A 17706-nucleotide genomic window follows, 5' to 3' on the forward strand; every position below is an offset into this window, starting at 1 on the left:
GCACCCCCTTCCGTAGAGCAAAATCCTGAAGGTCGGGGTCGCGCAAGGGTCGACATGGGTCGAGGTGGACTATCATGCGAAACCACTTTTTTCGGTCCCTACGGTGCCCCTAGATGATGAAAAGTACAATCCGAGGTTGATTACGAACACTTTTGTGCACCCCCTTCCGTAGAGCAAAATCCTGAAGGTCGGGGTCGCACAAGTGTGCACCCCCTTCCGTAGAGCAAAATCCTGAAGGTCGGGGTCGCGCAAGGGTCGACATGGGTCGAGGTGGACTATCATGCGAAACCACTTTTTTCGGTCCCTACGGTGCCCCTAGATGATGAAAAGTACAATCCGAGGTTGATTACGAACAATTTTGTGCACCCCCTTCCGTAGAGCAAAATCCTGAAGGTCGGGGTCGCGCAAGGGTCGACATGGGTCGAGGTGGACTATCATGCGAAACCACTTTTTTCGGTCCCTACGGTGCCCCTAGATGATGAAAAGTACAATCCGAGGTTGATTACGAACACTTTTGTGCACCCCCTTCCGTAGAGCAAAATCCTGAAGGTCGGGGTCGCGCAAGGGTCGACATGGGTCGAGGTGGACTATCATGCGAAACCACTTTTTTCGGTCCCTACGGTGCCCGTAGATGATGAAAAGTACAATCCGAGGTTGATTACGAACACTTTTGTGCACCCCCTTCCGTAGAGCAAAATCCTGAAGGTCGGGGTTGCGCACAAGTAGACCCCCTTCCGTAGAGCAAAATCCTGAAGGTCGGGGTCGCGCAAGGGTCGACATGGGTCGAGGTGGACTATCATGCGAAACCACTTTTTTCGGTCCCTACGGTGCCCCTAGATGATGAAAAGTACAATCCGAGGTTGATTACGAACACTTTTGTGCACCCCCTTCCGTAGAGCAAAATCCTGAAGGTCGGGGTTGCGCACAAGTCGACCCCCTTCCGTAGAGCAAAATCCTGAAGGTCGGGGTCGCGCAAGGGTCGACATGGGTCGAGGTGGACTATCATGCGAAACCACTTTTTTCGGTCCCTACGGTGCCCCTAGATGATGAAAAGTACAATCCGAGGTTGATTACGAACACTTTTGTGCACCCCCTTCCGTAGAGCAAAATCCTGAAGGTCGGGGTCGCGCAAGGGTCGACATGGGTCGAGGTGGACTATCATGCGAAACCACTTTTTTCGGTCCCTACGGTGCCCCTAGATGATGAAAAGTACAATCCGAGGTTGATTACGAACACTTTTGTGCACCCCCTTCCGTAGAGCAAAATCCTGAAGGTCGGGGTCGCACAAGTGTGCACCCCCTTCCGTAGAGCAAAATCCTGAAGGTCGGGGTCGCGCAAGGGTCGACATGGGTCGAGGTGGACTATCATGCGAAACCACTTTTTTCGGTCCCTACGGTGCCCCTAGATGATGAAAAGTACAATCCGAGGTTGATTACGAACACTTTTGTGCACCCCCTTCCGTAGAGCAAAATCCTGAAGGTCGGGGTCGCGCAAGGGTCGACATGGGTCGAGGTGGACTATCATGCGAAACCACTTTTTTCGGTCCCTACGGTGCCCCTAGATGATGAAAAGTACAATCCGAGGTTGATTACGAACACTTTTGTGCACCCCCTTCCGTAGAGCAAAATCCTGAAGGTCGGGGTCGCGCAAGGGTCGACATGGGTCGAGGTGGACTATCATGCGAAACCACTTTTTTCGGTCCCTACGGTGCCCCTAGATGATGAAAAGTACAATCCGAGGTTGATTACGAACACTTTTGTGCACCCCCTTCCGTAGAGCAAAATCCTGAAGTTCGGGGTTGCGCACAAGTAGACCCCCTTCCGTAGAGCAAAATCCTGAAGGTCGGGGTTGCGCACAAGTCGACCCCCTTCCGTAGAGCAAAATCCTGAAGGTCGGGGTCGCGCAAGGGTCGACATGGGTCGAGGTGGACTATCATGCGAAACCACTTTTTTCGGTCCCTACGGTGCCCCTAGATGATGAAAAGTACAATCCGAGGTTGATTACGAACACTTTTGTGCACCCCCTTCCGTAGAGCAAAATCCTGAAGGTCGGGGTTGCGCACAAGTCGACCCCCTTCCGTAGAGCAAAATCCTGAAGGTCGGGGTCGCGCAAGGGTCGACATGGGTCGAGGTGGACTATCATGCGAAACCACTTTTTTCGGTCCCTACGGTGCCCCTAGATGATGAAAAGTACAATCCGAGGTTGATTACGAACACTTTTGTGCACCCCCTTCCGTAGAGCAAAATCCTGAAGGTCGGGGTCGCGCAAGGGTAGACCCCTTCCGTAGAGCAAAATCCTGAAGGTCGGGGTCGCGCAAGGGTCGACATGGGTCGAGGTGGACTATCATGCGAAACCACTTTTTTCGGTCCCTACGGTGCCCCTAGATGATGAAAAGTATAATCCGAGGTTGATTACGAACACTTTTGTGCACCCCCTTCCGTAGAGCAAAATCCTGAAGTTCGGGGTTGCGCACAAGTAGACCCCCTTCCGTAGAGCAAAATCCTGAAGGTCGGGGTTGCGCACAAGTCGACCCCCTTCCGTAGAGCAAAATCCTGAAGGTCGGGGTCGCGCAAGGGTCGACATGGGTCGAGGTGGACTATCATGCGAAACCACTTTTTTCGGTCCCTACGGTGCCCCTAGATGATGAAAAGTACAATCCGAGGTTGATTACGAACACTTTTGTGCACCCCCTTCCGTAGAGCAAAATCCTGAAGGTCGGGGTCGCGCAAGGGTCGACCCCCTTCCGTAGAGCAAAATCCTGAAGGTCGGGGTCGCGCAAGGGTCGACATGGGTCGAGGTGGACTATCATGCGAAACCACTTTTTTCGGTCCCTACGGTGCCCCTAGATGATGAAAAGTACAATCCGAGGTTGATTACGAACACTTTTGTGCACCCCCTTCCGTAGAGCAAAATCCTGAAGTTCGGGGTTGCGCACAAGTAGACCCCCTTCCGTAGAGCAAAATCCTGAAGGTCGGGGTTGCGCACAAGTCGACCCCCTTCCGTAGAGCAAAATCCTGAAGGTCGGGGTCGCGCAAGGGTCGACATGGGTCGAGGTGGACTATCATGCGAAACCACTTTTTTCGGTCCCTACGGTGCCCCTAGATGATGAAAAGTACAATCCGAGGTTGATTACGAACACTTTTGTGCACCCCCTTCCGTAGAGCAAAATCCTGAAGGTCGGGGTCGCGCAAGGGTCGACATGGGTCGAGGTGGACTATCATGCGAAACCACTTTTTTCGGTCCCTACGGTGCCCCTAGATGATGAAAAGTACAATCCGAGGTTGATTACGAACACTTTTGTGCACCCCCTTCCGTAGAGCAAAATCCTGAAGGTCGGGGTTGCGCACAAGTAGACCCCCTTCCGTAGAGCAAAATCCTGAAGGTCGGGGTCGCACAAGTGTGCACCCCCTTCCGTAGAGCAAAATCCTGAAGGTCGGGGTTGCGCACAAGTAGACCCCCTTCCGTAGAGCAAAATCCTGAAGGTCGGGGTCGCGCAAGGGTCGACATGGGTCGAGGTGGACTATCATGCGAAACCACTTTTTTCGGTCCCTACGGTGCCCCTAGATGATGAAAAGTACAATCCGAGGTTGATTACGAACACTTTTGTGCACCCCCTTCCGTAGAGCAAAATCCTGAAGGTCGGGGTCGCGCAAGGGTCGACATGGGTCGAGGTGGACTATCATGCGAAACCACTTTTTTCGGTCCCTACGGTGCCCCTAGATGATGAAAAGTACAATCCGAGGTTGATTACGAACACTTTTGTGCACCCCCTTCCGTAGAGCAAAATCCTGAAGGTCGGGGTCGCACAAGTGTGCACCCCCTTCCGTAGAGCAAAATCCTGAAGGTCGGGGTTGCGCACAAGTAGACCCCCTTCCGTAGAGCAAAATCCTGAAGGTCGGGGTCGCGCAAGGGTCGACATGGGTCGAGGTGGACTATCATGCGAAACCACTTTTTTCGGTCCCTACGGTGCCCCTAGATGATGAAAAGTACAATCCGAGGTTGATTACGAACACTTTTGTGCACCCCCAAAAATGGCCAAAATCCTGAAGGTCCGGGTTCTCGGGGCGGTCGAGGCCCTCGGACGTACACGAAAAGTCGGTACCCACGCCGAGCTTCAGAATTTGGTCTCCAGAGACTAAGTCCCAACCGAAACTGGCAACCCACAAAAGTGTACCAAGGAGTGGTCGGATCGAGTTACAGTGTTCGAGAGTATTGACGAGGATGGTTATACGCAACTTTTTGCTAAAGGTGTCCAAGACCGTCAGACCCTTACTTACGGAGATATAAGACACGTGCGTGGTTGCTCGTGCCGAGCTTCAGAAATGTTGCTCCAGAGACTAAGTCCCAGAAAACCTTCGGACCCCAAAAACTCCCAGAAGGAGTCGTCGGATCGTTTCGCGATGTTCTAGTGAAATGTTCAGCTCGACGGAATGCAACTTTTACCTGAAGGGGTCCAAGACCGTCAGACGCTTAGGTACGGAGATACGGGCATGGGTCGGTTTTCCCCATACAAAATACCCCATGGAAAACTGCAAAACCCCAAAACAGGTCGAAGGAGTGGTCGGATCGTTTCGTGGTGTTCTAGTGAAATGTTCCATTCGATAGGGCGCAACTTTTTGCTAAAGGTGTCCAAGACCGTCAGACACTTACTTACGGAGATATAAGACACGTGCGTGGTTGCTCGTGCCGAGCTTCAGAAATGTTGCTCCAGAGACTAAGTCCCAGAAAACCTTCGGACCCCAAAAACTCCCAGAAGGAGTCGTCGGATCGTTTCGCGATGTTCTAGTGAAATGTTCAGCTCGACGAAATGCAACTTTTACCTAAAGGGGTCCAAGACCGTCAGACGCTTAGGTACGGAGATACGGGCATGGGTCGGTTTTCCCCATACAAAATACCCCATGGAAAACTGCAAAACCCCAAAACAGGTCGAAGGAGTGGTCGGATCGTTTCGTGGTGTTCTAGTGAAATGTTCCATTCGATAGGGCGCAACTTTTTGCTAAAGGTGTCCAAGACCGTCAGACACTTACTTACGGAGATATAAGACACGTGCGTGGTTGCTCGTGCCGAGCTTCAGAAATGTTGCTCCAGAGACTAAGTCCCAGAAAACCTTCCGACCCCAAAAACTCCCAGAAGGAGGCGTCGGATCGTTTCGCGATGTTCTAGTGAAATGTTCAGCTCGACGGAATGCAACTTTTACCTAAAGGGGTCCAAGACCGTCAGACGCTTAGGTACGGAGATACGGGCATGGGTCGGTTTTCCCCATACAAAATACCCCATGGAAAACTGCAAAACCCCAAAACAGGTCGAAGGAGTGGTCGGATCGTTTCGTGGTGTTCTAGTGAAATGTTCCATTCGATAGGGCGCAACTTTTTGCTAAAGGTGTCCAAGACCGTCAGACACTTACTTACGGAGATATAAGACACGTGCGTGGTTGCTCGTGCCGAGCTTCAGAAATGTTGCTCCAGAGACTAAGTCCCAGAAAACCTTCCGACCCCAAAAACTCCCAGAAGGAGGCGTCGGATCGTTTCGCGATGTTCTAGTGAAATGTTCAGCTCGACGGAATGCAACTTTTACCTAAAGGGGTCCAAGACCGTCAGACGCTTAGGTACGGAGATACGGGCATGGGTCGGTTTTCCCCATACAAAATACCCCATGGAAAACTGCAAAACCCCAAAACAGGTCGAAGGAGTGGTCGGATCGTTTCGTGGTGTTCTAGTGAAATGTTCCATTCGATAGGGCGCAACTTTTTGCTAAAGGTGTCCAAGACCGTCAGACCCTTACTTACGGAGATATAAGACACGTGCGTGGTTGCTCGTGCCGAGCTTCAGAATTGTTGCTCCAGAGACTAAGTCCCAGAAAACCTTCCGACCCCAAAAACTCCCAGAAGGAGGCGTCGGATCGTTTCGCGATGTTCTAGTGAAATGTTCAGCTCGACGGAATGCAACTTTTACCTAAAGGGGTCCAAGACTGTCAGACGCTTAGGTACGGAGATACGGGCATGGGTCGGTTTTCCCTATACAAAATACCCCATGGAAAACTGCAAAACCCCAAAACAGGTCGAAGGAGTGGTCGGATCGTTTCGTGGTGTTCTAGTGAAATGTTCCATTCGATAGGGCGCAACTTTTTGCTAAAGGTGTCCAAGACCGTCAGACCCTTACTTACGGAGATATAAGACACGTGCGTGGTTGCTCGTGCCGAGCTTCAGAATTGTTGCTCCAGAGACTAAGTCCCAGAAAACCTTCCGACCCCAAAAACTCCCAGAAGGAGGCGTCGGATCGTTTCGCGATGTTCTAGTGAAATGTTCAGCTCGACGGAATGCAACTTTTACCTAAAGGGGTCCAAGACTGTCAGACGCTTAGGTACGGAGATACGGGCATGGGTCGGTTTTCCCTATACAAAATACCCCATGGAAAACTGCAAAACCCCAAAACAGGTCGAAGGAGTGGTCGGATCGTTTCGTGGTGTTCTAGTGAAATGTTCCATTCGATAGGGCGCAACTTTTTGCTAAAGGTGTCCAAGACCGTCAGACCCTTACTTACGGAGATATAAGACACGTGCGTGGTTGCCCGTGCCGAGCTTCAGAAATGTTGCTCCAGAGACTAAGTCCCAGAAAACCTTCGGACCCCAAAAACTCCCAGAAGGAGTCGTCGGATCGTTTCGCGATGTTCTAGTGAAATGTTCAGCTCGACGGAATGCAACTTTTACCTAAAGGGGTCCAAGACCGTCAGACGCTTAGGTACGGAGATACGGGCATGGGTCGGTTTTCCCCATACAAAATACCCCATGGAAAACTGCAAAACCCCAAAACAGGTCGAAGGAGTGGTCGGATCGTTTCGTGATGTTCTAGTGAAATGTTCCATTCGATAGGGCGCAACTTTTTGCTAAAGGTGTCCAAGACCGTCAGACCCTTACTTACGGAGATATAAGACACGTGCGTGGTTGCTCGTGCCGAGCTTCAGAAATGTTGCTCCAGAGACTAAGTCCCAGAAAACCTTCCGACCCCAAAAACTCCCAGAAGGAGTCGTCGGATCGTTTCGCGATGTTCTAGTGAAATGTTCAGCTCGACGGAATGCAACTTTTACCTAAAGGGGTCCAAGACCGTCAGACGCTTAGGTACGGAGATACGGGCATGGGTCGGTTTTCCCCATACAAAATACCCCATGGAAAACTGCAAAACCCCAAAACAGGTCGAAGGAGTGGTCGGATCGTTTCGTGGTGTTCTAGTGAAATGTTCCATTCGATAGGGCGCAACTTTTTGCTAAAGGTGTCCAAGACCGTCAGACCCTTACTTACGGAGATATGAGACACGTGCGTGGTTGCTCGTGCCGAGCTTCAGAAATGTTGCTCCAGAGACTAAGTCCCAGAAAACCTTCCGACCCCAAAAACTCCCAGAAGGAGTCGTCGGATCGTTTCGCGATGTTCTAGTGAAATGTTCAGCTCGACGGAATGCAACTTTTACCTAAAGGGGTCCAAGACCGTCAGACGCTTAGAGACGGAGATACGGGCATGGGTCGGTTTTCCCCATACAAAATACCCCATGGAAAACTGCAAAACCCCAAAACAGGTCGAAGGAGTGGTCGGATCGTTTCGTGGTGTTCTAGTGAAATGTTCCATTCGATAGGGCGCAACTTTTTGCTAAAGGTGTCCAAGACCGTCAGACCCTTACTTACGGAGATATAAGACACGTGCGTGGTTGCTCGTGCCGAGCTTCAGAAATGTTGCTCCAGAGACTAAGTCCCAGAAAACCTTCCGACCCCAAAAACTCCCAGAAGGAGGCCTCGGATCGTTTCGCGATGTTCTAGTGAAATGTTCAGCTCGACGGAATGCAACTTTTACCTAAAGGGGTCCAAGACCGTCAGACGCTTAGGTACGGAGATACGGGCATGGGTCGGTTTTCCCCATACAAAATACCCCATGGAAAACTGCAAAACCCCAAAACAGGTCGAAGGAGTGGTTGGATCGTTTCGTGGTGTTCTAGTGAAATGTTCCATTCGATAGGGCGCAACTTTTTGCTAAAGGTGTCCAAGACCGTCAGACCCTTACTTACGGAGATATAAGACACGTGCGTGGTTGCTCGTGCCGAGCTTCAGAAATGTTGCTCCAGAGACTAAGTCCCAGAAAACCTTCCGACCCCAAAAACTCCCAGAAGGAGTCGTCGGATCGTTTCGCGATGTTCTAGTGAAATGTTCAGCTCGACGGAATGCAACTTTTACCTAAAGGGGTCCAAGACCGTCAGACGCTTAGAGACGGAGATACGGGCATGGGTCGGTTTTCCCCATACAAAATACCCCATGGAAAACTGCAAAACCCCAAAACAGGTCGAAGGAGTGGTCGGATCGTTTCGTGGTGTTCTAGTGAAATGTTCCATTCGATAGGGCGCAACTTTTTGCTAAAGGTGTCCAAGACCGTCAGACCCTTACTTACGGAGATATAAGACACGTGCGTGGTTGCTCGTGCCGAGCTTCAGAAATGTTGCTCCAGAGACTAAGTCCCAGAAAACCTTCCGACCCCAAAAACTCCCAGAAGGAGGCCTCGGATCGTTTCGCGATGTTCTAGTGAAATGTTCAGCTCGACGGAATGCAACTTTTACCTAAAGGGGTCCAAGACCGTCAGACGCTTAGGTACGGAGATACGGGCATGGGTCGGTTTTCCCCATACAAAATACCCCATGGAAAACTGCAAAACCCCAAAACAGGTCGAAGGAGTGGTCGGATCGTTTCGTGGTGTTCTAGTGAAATGTTCCATTCGATAGGGCGCAACTTTTTGCTAAAGGTGTCCAAGACCGTCAGACACTTACTTACGGAGATATAAGACACGTGCGTGGTTGCTCGTGCCGAGCTTCAGAATTGTTGCTCCAGAGACTAAGTCCGAGAAAACCTTCGGACCCCAAAAACTCCCAGAAGGAGGCGTCGGATCGTTTCGCGATGTTCTAGTGAAATGTTCAGCTCGACGGAATGCAACTTTTACCTAAAGGGGTCCAAGACCGTCAGACGCTTAGGTACGGAGATACGGGCATGGGTCGGTTTTCCCCATACAAAATACCCCATGGAAAACTGCAAAACCCCAAAACAGGTCGAAGGAGTGGTCGGATCGTTTCGTGGTGTTCTAGTGAAATGTTCCATTCGATAGGGCGCAACTTTTTGCTAAAGGTGTCCAAGACCGTCAGACCCTTACTTACGGAGATATAAGACACGTGCGTGGTTGCTCGTGCCGAGCTTCAGAAATGTTGCTCCAGAGACTAAGTCCCAGAAAACCTTCCGACCCCAAAAACTCCCAGAAGGAGGCCTCGGATCGTTTCGCGATGTTCTAGTGAAATGTTCAGCTCGACGGAATGCAACTTTTACCTAAAGGGGTCCAAGACCGTCAGACGCTTAGGTACGGAGATACGGGCATGGGTCGGTTTTCCCCATACAAAATACCCCATGGAAAACTGCAAAACCCAAAAACCGGTCGAAGGAGTGGTCGGATCGTTTCGTGGTGTTCTAGTGAAATGTTCCATTTGATAGGGCGCAACTTTTTGCTAAAGGTGTCCAAGACCGTCAGACCCTTACTTACGGAGATATAAGACACGTGCGTGGTTGCTCGTGCCGAGCTTCAGAAATGTTGCTCCAAAGACTAAGTCCCAGAAAACCTTCCGACCCCAAAAACTCCCAGAAGGAGTCGTCGGATCGTTTCGCGATGTTCTAGTGAAATGTTCAGCTCGACGGAATGCAACTTTTACCTAAAGGGGTCCAAGACCGTCAGACGCTTAGAGTCGGAGATACGGGCATGGGTCGGTTTTCCCCATACAAAATACCCCATGGAAAACTGCAAAACCCCAAAACAGGTCGAAGGAGTGGTCGGATCGTTTCGTGGTGTTCTAGTGAAATGTTCCATTCGATAGGGCGCAACTTTTTGCTAAAGGTGTCCAAGACCGTCAGACCCTTACTTACGGAGATATAAGACACGTGCGTGGTTGCTCGTGCCGAGCTTCAGAAATGTTGCTCCAGAGACTAAGTCCCAGAAAACCTTCCGACCCCAAAAACTCCCAGAAGGAGGCCTCGGATCGTTTCGCGATGTTCTAGTGAAATGTTCAGCTCGACGGAATGCAACTTTTACCTAAAGGGGTCCAAGACCGTCAGACGCTTAGGTACGGAGATACGGGCATGGGTCGGTTTTCCCCATACAAAATACCCCATGGAAAACTGCAAAACCCCAAAACAGGTCGAAGGAGTGGTCGGATCGTTTCGTGGTGTTCTAGTGAAATGTTCCATTCGATAGGGCGCAACTTTTTGCTAAAGGTGTCCAAGACCGTCAGACACTTACTTACGGAGATATAAGACACGTGCGTGGTTGCTCGTGCCGAGCTTCAGAAATGTTGCTCCAGAGACTAAGTCCCAGAAAACCTTCGGACCCCAAAAACTCCCAGAAGGAGTCGTCGGATCGTTTCGCGATGTTCTAGTGAAATGTTCAGCTCGACGAAATGCAACTTTTACCTAAAGGGGTCCAAGACCGTCAGACGCTTAGGTACGGAGATACGGGCATGGGTCAGTTTTCCCCATACAAAATACCCCATGGAAAACTGCAAAACCCAAAAACAGGTCGAAGGAGTGGTCGGATCGTTTCGTGGTGTTCTAGTGAAATGTTCCATTCGATAGGGCGCAACTTTTTGCTAAAGGTGTCCAAGACCGTCAGACCCTTACTTACGGAGATATAAGACACGTGCGTGGTTGCCCGTGCCGAGCTTCAGAAATGTTGCTCCAGAGACTAAGTCCCAGAAAACCTTCCGACCCCAAAAACTCCCAGAAGGAGTCGTCGGATCGTTTCGCGATGTTCTAGTGAAATGTTCAGCTCGACGGAATGCAACTTTTACCTAAAGGGGTCCAAGACCGTCAGACGCTTAGGTACGGAGATACGGGCATGGGTCGGTTTTCCCCATACAAAATACCCCATGGAAAACTGCAAAACCCCAAAACAGGTCGAAGGAGTGGTCGGATCGTTTCGTGGTGTTCTAGTGAAATGTTCCATTCAATAGGGCGCAACTTTTTGCTAAAGGTGTCCAAGACCGTCAGACCCTTACTTACGGAGATATAAGACACGTGCGTGGTTGCTCGTGCCGAGCTTCAGAAATGTTGCTCCAGAGACTAAGTCCCAGAAAACCTTCGGACCCCAAAAACTCCCAGAAGGAGGCGTCGGATCGTTTCGCGATGTTCTAGTGAAATGTTCAGCTCGACGGAATGCAACTTTTACCTCAAGGGGTCCAAGACCGTCAGACGCTTAGGTACGGAGATACGGGCATGGGTCGGTTTTCCCCATACAAAATACCCCATGGAAAACTGCAAAACCCCAAAACAGGTCGAAGGAGTGGTCGGATCGTTTCGTGATGTTCTAGTGAAATGTTCCATTCGATAGGGCGCAACTTTTTGCTAAAGGCGTCCAAGACCGTCAGACACTTACTTACGGAGATATAAGACACGTGCGTGGTTGCTCGTGCCGAGCTTCAGAAATGTTGCTCCAGAGACTAAGTCCCAGAAAACCTTCGGACCCCAAAAACTCCCAGAAGGAGTCGTCGGATCGTTTCGCGATGTTCTAGTGAAATGTTCAGCTCGACGGAATGCAACTTTTACCTCATGGGGTCCAAGACCGTCAGACGCTTAGGTACGGAGATACGGGCATGGGTCAGTTTTCCCCATACAAAATACCCCATGGAAAACTGCAAAACCCCAAAACAGGTCGAAGGAGTGGTCGGATCGTTTCGTGGTGTTCTAGTGAAATGTTCTATTCGATAGGGCGCAACTTTTTGCTGAAGGTGTCCAAGACCGTCAGACCCTTACTTACGGAGATATAAGACACGTGCGTGGTTGCTCGTGCCGAGCTTCAGAAATGTTGCTCCAGAGACTAAGTCCCAGAAAACCTTCCGACCCCAAAAACTCCCAGAAGGAGTCGTCGGATCGTTTCGCGATGTTCTAGTGAAATGTTCAGCTCGACGGAATGCAACTTTTACCTCAAGGGGTCCAAGACCGTCAGACGCTTAGGTTCGGAGATACGGGCATGGGTCAGTTTTCCCCATACAAAATACCCCATGGAAAACTGCAAAACCCCAAAACAGGTCGAAGGAGTGGTCGGATCGTTTCGTGGTGTTCTAGTGAAATGTTCCATTCGATAGGGCGCAACTTTTTGCTAAAGGTGTCCAAGACCGTCAGACCCTTACTTACGGAGATATAAGACACGTGCGTGGTTGCTCGTGCCGAGCTTCAGAAATGTTGCTCCAGAGACTAAGTCCCAGAAAACCTTCCGACCCCAAAAACTCCCAGAAGGAGTCGTCGGATCGTTTCGCGATGTTCTAGTGAAATGTTCAGCTCGACGGAATGCAACTTTTACCTCAAGGGGTCCAAGACCGTCAGACGCTTAGGTACGGAGATACGGGCATGGGTCAGTTTTCCCCATACAAAATACCCCATGGAAAACTGCAAAACCCCAAAACAGGTCGAAGGAGTGGTCGGATCGTTTCGTGGTGTTCTAGTGAAATGTTCCATTCGATAGGGCGCAACTTTTTGCTAAAGGTGTCCAAGACCGTCAGACCCTTACTTACGGAGATATAAGACACGTGCGTGGTTGCTCGTGCCGAGCTTCAGAAATGTTGCTCCAGAGACTAAGTCCCAGAAAACCTTCCGACCCCAAAAACTCCCAGAAGGAGTCGTCGGATCGTTTCGCGATGTTCTAGTGAAATGTTCAGCTCGACGGAATGCAACTTTTACCTAAAGGGGTCCAAGACCGTCAGACGCTTAGGTACGGAGATACGGGCATGGGTCGGTTTTCCCCATACAAAATACCCCATGGAAAACTGCAAAACCCCAAAACAGGTCGAAGGAGTGGTTGGATCGTTTCGTGGTGTTCTAGTGAAATGTTCCATTCGATAGGGCGCAACTTTTTGCTAAAGGTGTCCAAGACCGTCAGACCCTTACTTACGGAGATATAAGACACGTGCGTGGTTGCTCGTGCCGAGCTTCAGAAATGTTGCTCCAGAGACTAAGTCCCAGAAAACCTTCCGACCCCAAAAACTCCCAGAAGGAGTCGTCGGATCGTTTCGCGATGTTCTAGTGAAATGTTCAGCTCGACGGAATGCAACTTTTACCTAAAGGGGTCCAAGACCGTCAGACGCTTAGAGACGGAGATACGGGCATGGGTCGGTTTTCCCCATACAAAATACCCCATGGAAAACTGCAAAACCCCAAAACAGGTCGAAGGAGTGGTCGGATCGTTTCGTGGTGTTCTAGTGAAATGTTCCATTCGATAGGGCGCAACTTTTTGCTAAAGGTGTCCAAGACCGTCAGACCCTTACTTACGGAGATATAAGACACGTGCGTGGTTGCTCGTGCCGAGCTTCAGAAATGTTGCTCCAGAGACTAAGTCCCAGAAAACCTTCCGACCCCAAAAACTCCCAGAAGGAGGCCTCGGATCGTTTCGCGATGTTCTAGTGAAATGTTCAGCTCGACGGAATGCAACTTTTACCTAAAGGGGTCCAAGACCGTCAGACGCTTAGGTACGGAGATACGGGCATGGGTCGGTTTTCCCCATACAAAATACCCCATGGAAAACTGCAAAACCCCAAAACAGGTCGAAGGAGTGGTCGGATCGTTTCGTGGTGTTCTAGTGAAATGTTCCATTCGATAGGGCGCAACTTTTTGCTAAAGGTGTCCAAGACCGTCAGACACTTACTTACGGAGATATAAGACACGTGCGTGGTTGCTCGTGCCGAGCTTCAGAATTGTTGCTCCAGAGACTAAGTCCGAGAAAACCTTCGGACCCCAAAAACTCCCAGAAGGAGGCGTCGGATCGTTTCGCGATGTTCTAGTGAAATGTTCAGCTCGACGGAATGCAACTTTTACCTAAAGGGGTCCAAGACCGTCAGACGCTTAGGTACGGAGATACGGGCATGGGTCGGTTTTCCCCATACAAAATACCCCATGGAAAACTGCAAAACCCCAAAACAGGTCGAAGGAGTGGTCGGATCGTTTCGTGGTGTTCTAGTGAAATGTTCCATTCGATAGGGCGCAACTTTTTGCTAAAGGTGTCCAAGACCGTCAGACCCTTACTTACGGAGATATAAGACACGTGCGTGGTTGCTCGTGCCGAGCTTCAGAAATGTTGCTCCAGAGACTAAGTCCCAGAAAACCTTCCGACCCCAAAAACTCCCAGAAGGAGGCCTCGGATCGTTTCGCGATGTTCTAGTGAAATGTTCAGCTCGACGGAATGCAACTTTTACCTAAAGGGGTCCAAGACCGTCAGACGCTTAGGTACGGAGATACGGGCATGGGTCGGTTTTCCCCATACAAAATACCCCATGGAAAACTGCAAAACCCAAAAACCGGTCGAAGGAGTGGTCGGATCGTTTCGTGGTGTTCTAGTGAAATGTTCCATTTGATAGGGCGCAACTTTTTGCTAAAGGTGTCCAAGACCGTCAGACCCTTACTTACGGAGATATAAGACACGTGCGTGGTTGCTCGTGCCGAGCTTCAGAAATGTTGCTCCAAAGACTAAGTCCCAGAAAACCTTCCGACCCCAAAAACTCCCAGAAGGAGTCGTCGGATCGTTTCGCGATGTTCTAGTGAAATGTTCAGCTCGACGGAATGCAACTTTTACCTAAAGGGGTCCAAGACCGTCAGACGCTTAGAGACGGAGATACGGGCATGGGTCGGTTTTCCCCATACAAAATACCCCATGGAAAACTGCAAAACCCCAAAACAGGTCGAAGGAGTGGTCGGATCGTTTCGTGGTGTTCTAGTGAAATGTTCCATTCGATAGGGCGCAACTTTTTGCTAAAGGTGTCCAAGACCGTCAGACCCTTACTTACGGAGATATAAGACACGTGCGTGGTTGCTCGTGCCGAGCTTCAGAAATGTTGCTCCAGAGACTAAGTCCCAGAAAACCTTCCGACCCCAAAAACTCCCAGAAGGAGGCCTCGGATCGTTTCGCGATGTTCTAGTGAAATGTTCAGCTCGACGGAATGCAACTTTTACCTAAAGGGGTCCAAGACCGTCAGACGCTTAGGTACGGAGATACGGGCATGGGTCGGTTTTCCCCATACAAAATACCCCATGGAAAACTGCAAAACCCCAAAACAGGTCGAAGGAGTGGTCGGATCGTTTCGTGGTGTTCTAGTGAAATGTTCCATTCGATAGGGCGCAACTTTTTGCTAAAGGTGTCCAAGACCGTCAGACACTTACTTACGGAGATATAAGACACGTGCGTGGTTGCTCGTGCCGAGCTTCAGAAATGTTGCTCCAGAGACTAAGTCCCAGAAAACCTTCGGACCCCAAAAACTCCCAGAAGGAGTCGTCGGATCGTTTCGCGATGTTCTAGTGAAATGTTCAGCTCGACGAAATGCAACTTTTACCTAAAGGGGTCCAAGACCGTCAGACGCTTAGGTACGGAGATACGGGCATGGGTCAGTTTTCCCCATACAAAATACCCCATGGAAAACTGCAAAACCCAAAAACAGGTCGAAGGAGTGGTCGGATCGTTTCGTGGTGTTCTAGTGAAATGTTCCATTCGATAGGGCGCAACTTTTTGCTAAAGGTGTCCAAGACCGTCAGACCCTTACTTACGGAGATATAAGACACGTGCGTGGTTGCCCGTGCCGAGCTTCAGAAATGTTGCTCCAGAGACTAAGTCCCAGAAAACCTTCCGACCCCAAAAACTCCCAGAAGGAGTCGTCGGATCGTTTCGCGATGTTCTAGTGAAATGTTCAGCTCGACGGAATGCAACTTTTACCTAAAGGGGTCCAAGACCGTCAGACGCTTAGGTACGGAGATACGGGCATGGGTCGGTTTTCCCCATACAAAATACCCCATGGAAAACTGCAAAACCCCAAAACAGGTCGAAGGAGTGGTCGGATCGTTTCGTGGTGTTCTAGTGAAATGTTCCATTCAATAGGGCGCAACTTTTTGCTAAAGGTGTCCAAGACCGTCAGACCCTTACTTACGGAGATATAAGACACGTGCGTGGTTGCCCGTGCCGAGCTTCAGAAATGTTGCTCCAGAGACTAAGTCCCAGAAAACCTTCGGACCCCGAAAACTCCCAGAAGGAGTCGTCGGATCGTTTCGCGATGTTCTAGTGAAATGTTCAGCTCGACGGAATGCAACTTTTACCTAAAGGGGTCCAAGACCGTCAGACGCTTAGGTACGGAGATACGGGCATGGGTCGGTTTTCCCCATACAAAATACCCCATGGAAAACTGCAAAACCCCAAAACAGGTCGAAGGAGTGGTCGGATCGTTTCGTGATGTTCTAGTGAAATGTTCCATTCGATAGGGCGCAACTTTTTGCTAAAGGTGTCCAAGACCGTCAGACCCTTACTTACGGAGATATAAGACACGTGCGTGGTTGCTCGTGCCGAGCTTCAGAAATGTTGCTCCAGAGACTAAGTCCGAGAAAACCTTCCGACCCCAAAAACTCCCAGAAGGAGGCGTCGGATCGTTTCGCGATGTTCTAGTGAAATGTTCAGCTCGACGGAATGCAACTTTTACCTAAAGGGGTCCAAGACCGTCAGACGCTTAGGTACGGAGATACGGGCATGGGTCGGTTTTCCCCATACAAAATACCCCATGGAAAACTGCAAAACCCCAAAACAGGTCGAAGGAGTGGTCGGATCGTTTCGTGGTGTTCTAGTGAAATGTTCCATTCGATAGAGCGCAACTTTTTGCTAAAGGTGTCCAAGACCGTCAGACCCTTACTTACGGAGATATAAGACACGTGCGTGGTTGCTCGTGCCGAGCTTCAGAAATGTTGCTCCAGAGACTAAGTCCCAGAAAACCTTCGGACCCCAAAAACTCCCAGAAGGAGTCGTCGGATCGTTTCGCGATGTTCTAGTGAAATGTTCAGCTCGACGGAATGCAACTTTTACCTAAAGGGGTCCAAGACCGTCAGACGCTTAGGTACGGAGATACGGGCATGGGTCGGTTTTCCCCATACAAAATACCCCATGGAAAACTGCAAAACCCCAAAACAGGTCGAAGGAGTGGTCGGATCGTTTCGTGGTGTTCTAGTGAAATGTTCCATTTGATAGGGCGCAACTTTTTGCTAAAGGTGTCCAAGACCGTCAGACCCTTACTTACGGAGATATAAGACACGTGCGTGGTTGCTCGTGCCGAGCTTCAGAAATGTTGCTCCAAAGACTAAGTCCCAGAAAACCTTCGGACCCCAAAAACTCCCAGAAGGAGTCGTCGGATCGTTTCGCGATGTTCTAGTGAAATGTTCAGCTCGACGAAATGCAACTTTTACCTAAAGGGGTCCAAGACCGTCAGACGCTTAGGTACGGAGATACGGGCATGGGTCAGTTTTCCCCATACAAAATACCCCATGGAAAACTGCAAAACCCAAAAACAGGTCGAAGGAGTGGTCGGATCGTTTCGTGGTGTTCTAGTGAAATGTTCCATTCGATAGGGCGCAACTTTTTGCTAAAGGTGTCCAAGACCGTCAGACCCTTACTTACGGAGATATAAGACACGTGCGTGGTTGCCCGTGCCGAGCTTCAGAAATGTTGCTCCAGAGACTAAGTCCCAGAAAACCTTCCGACCCCAAAAACTCCCAGAAGGAGTCGTCGGATCGTTTCGCGATGTTCTAGTGAAATGTTCAGCTCGACGGAATGCAACTTTTACCTAAAGGGGTCCAAGACCGTCAGACGCTTAGGTACGGAGATACGGGCATGGGTCGGTTTTCCCCATAC

This window comes from Anopheles nili, assembly GCF_943737925.1.
Source record: "Anopheles nili chromosome X unlocalized genomic scaffold, idAnoNiliSN_F5_01 X_unloc_3, whole genome shotgun sequence".
In the NCBI taxonomy this organism is placed as follows: domain Eukaryota; kingdom Metazoa; phylum Arthropoda; class Insecta; order Diptera; family Culicidae; genus Anopheles; species Anopheles nili.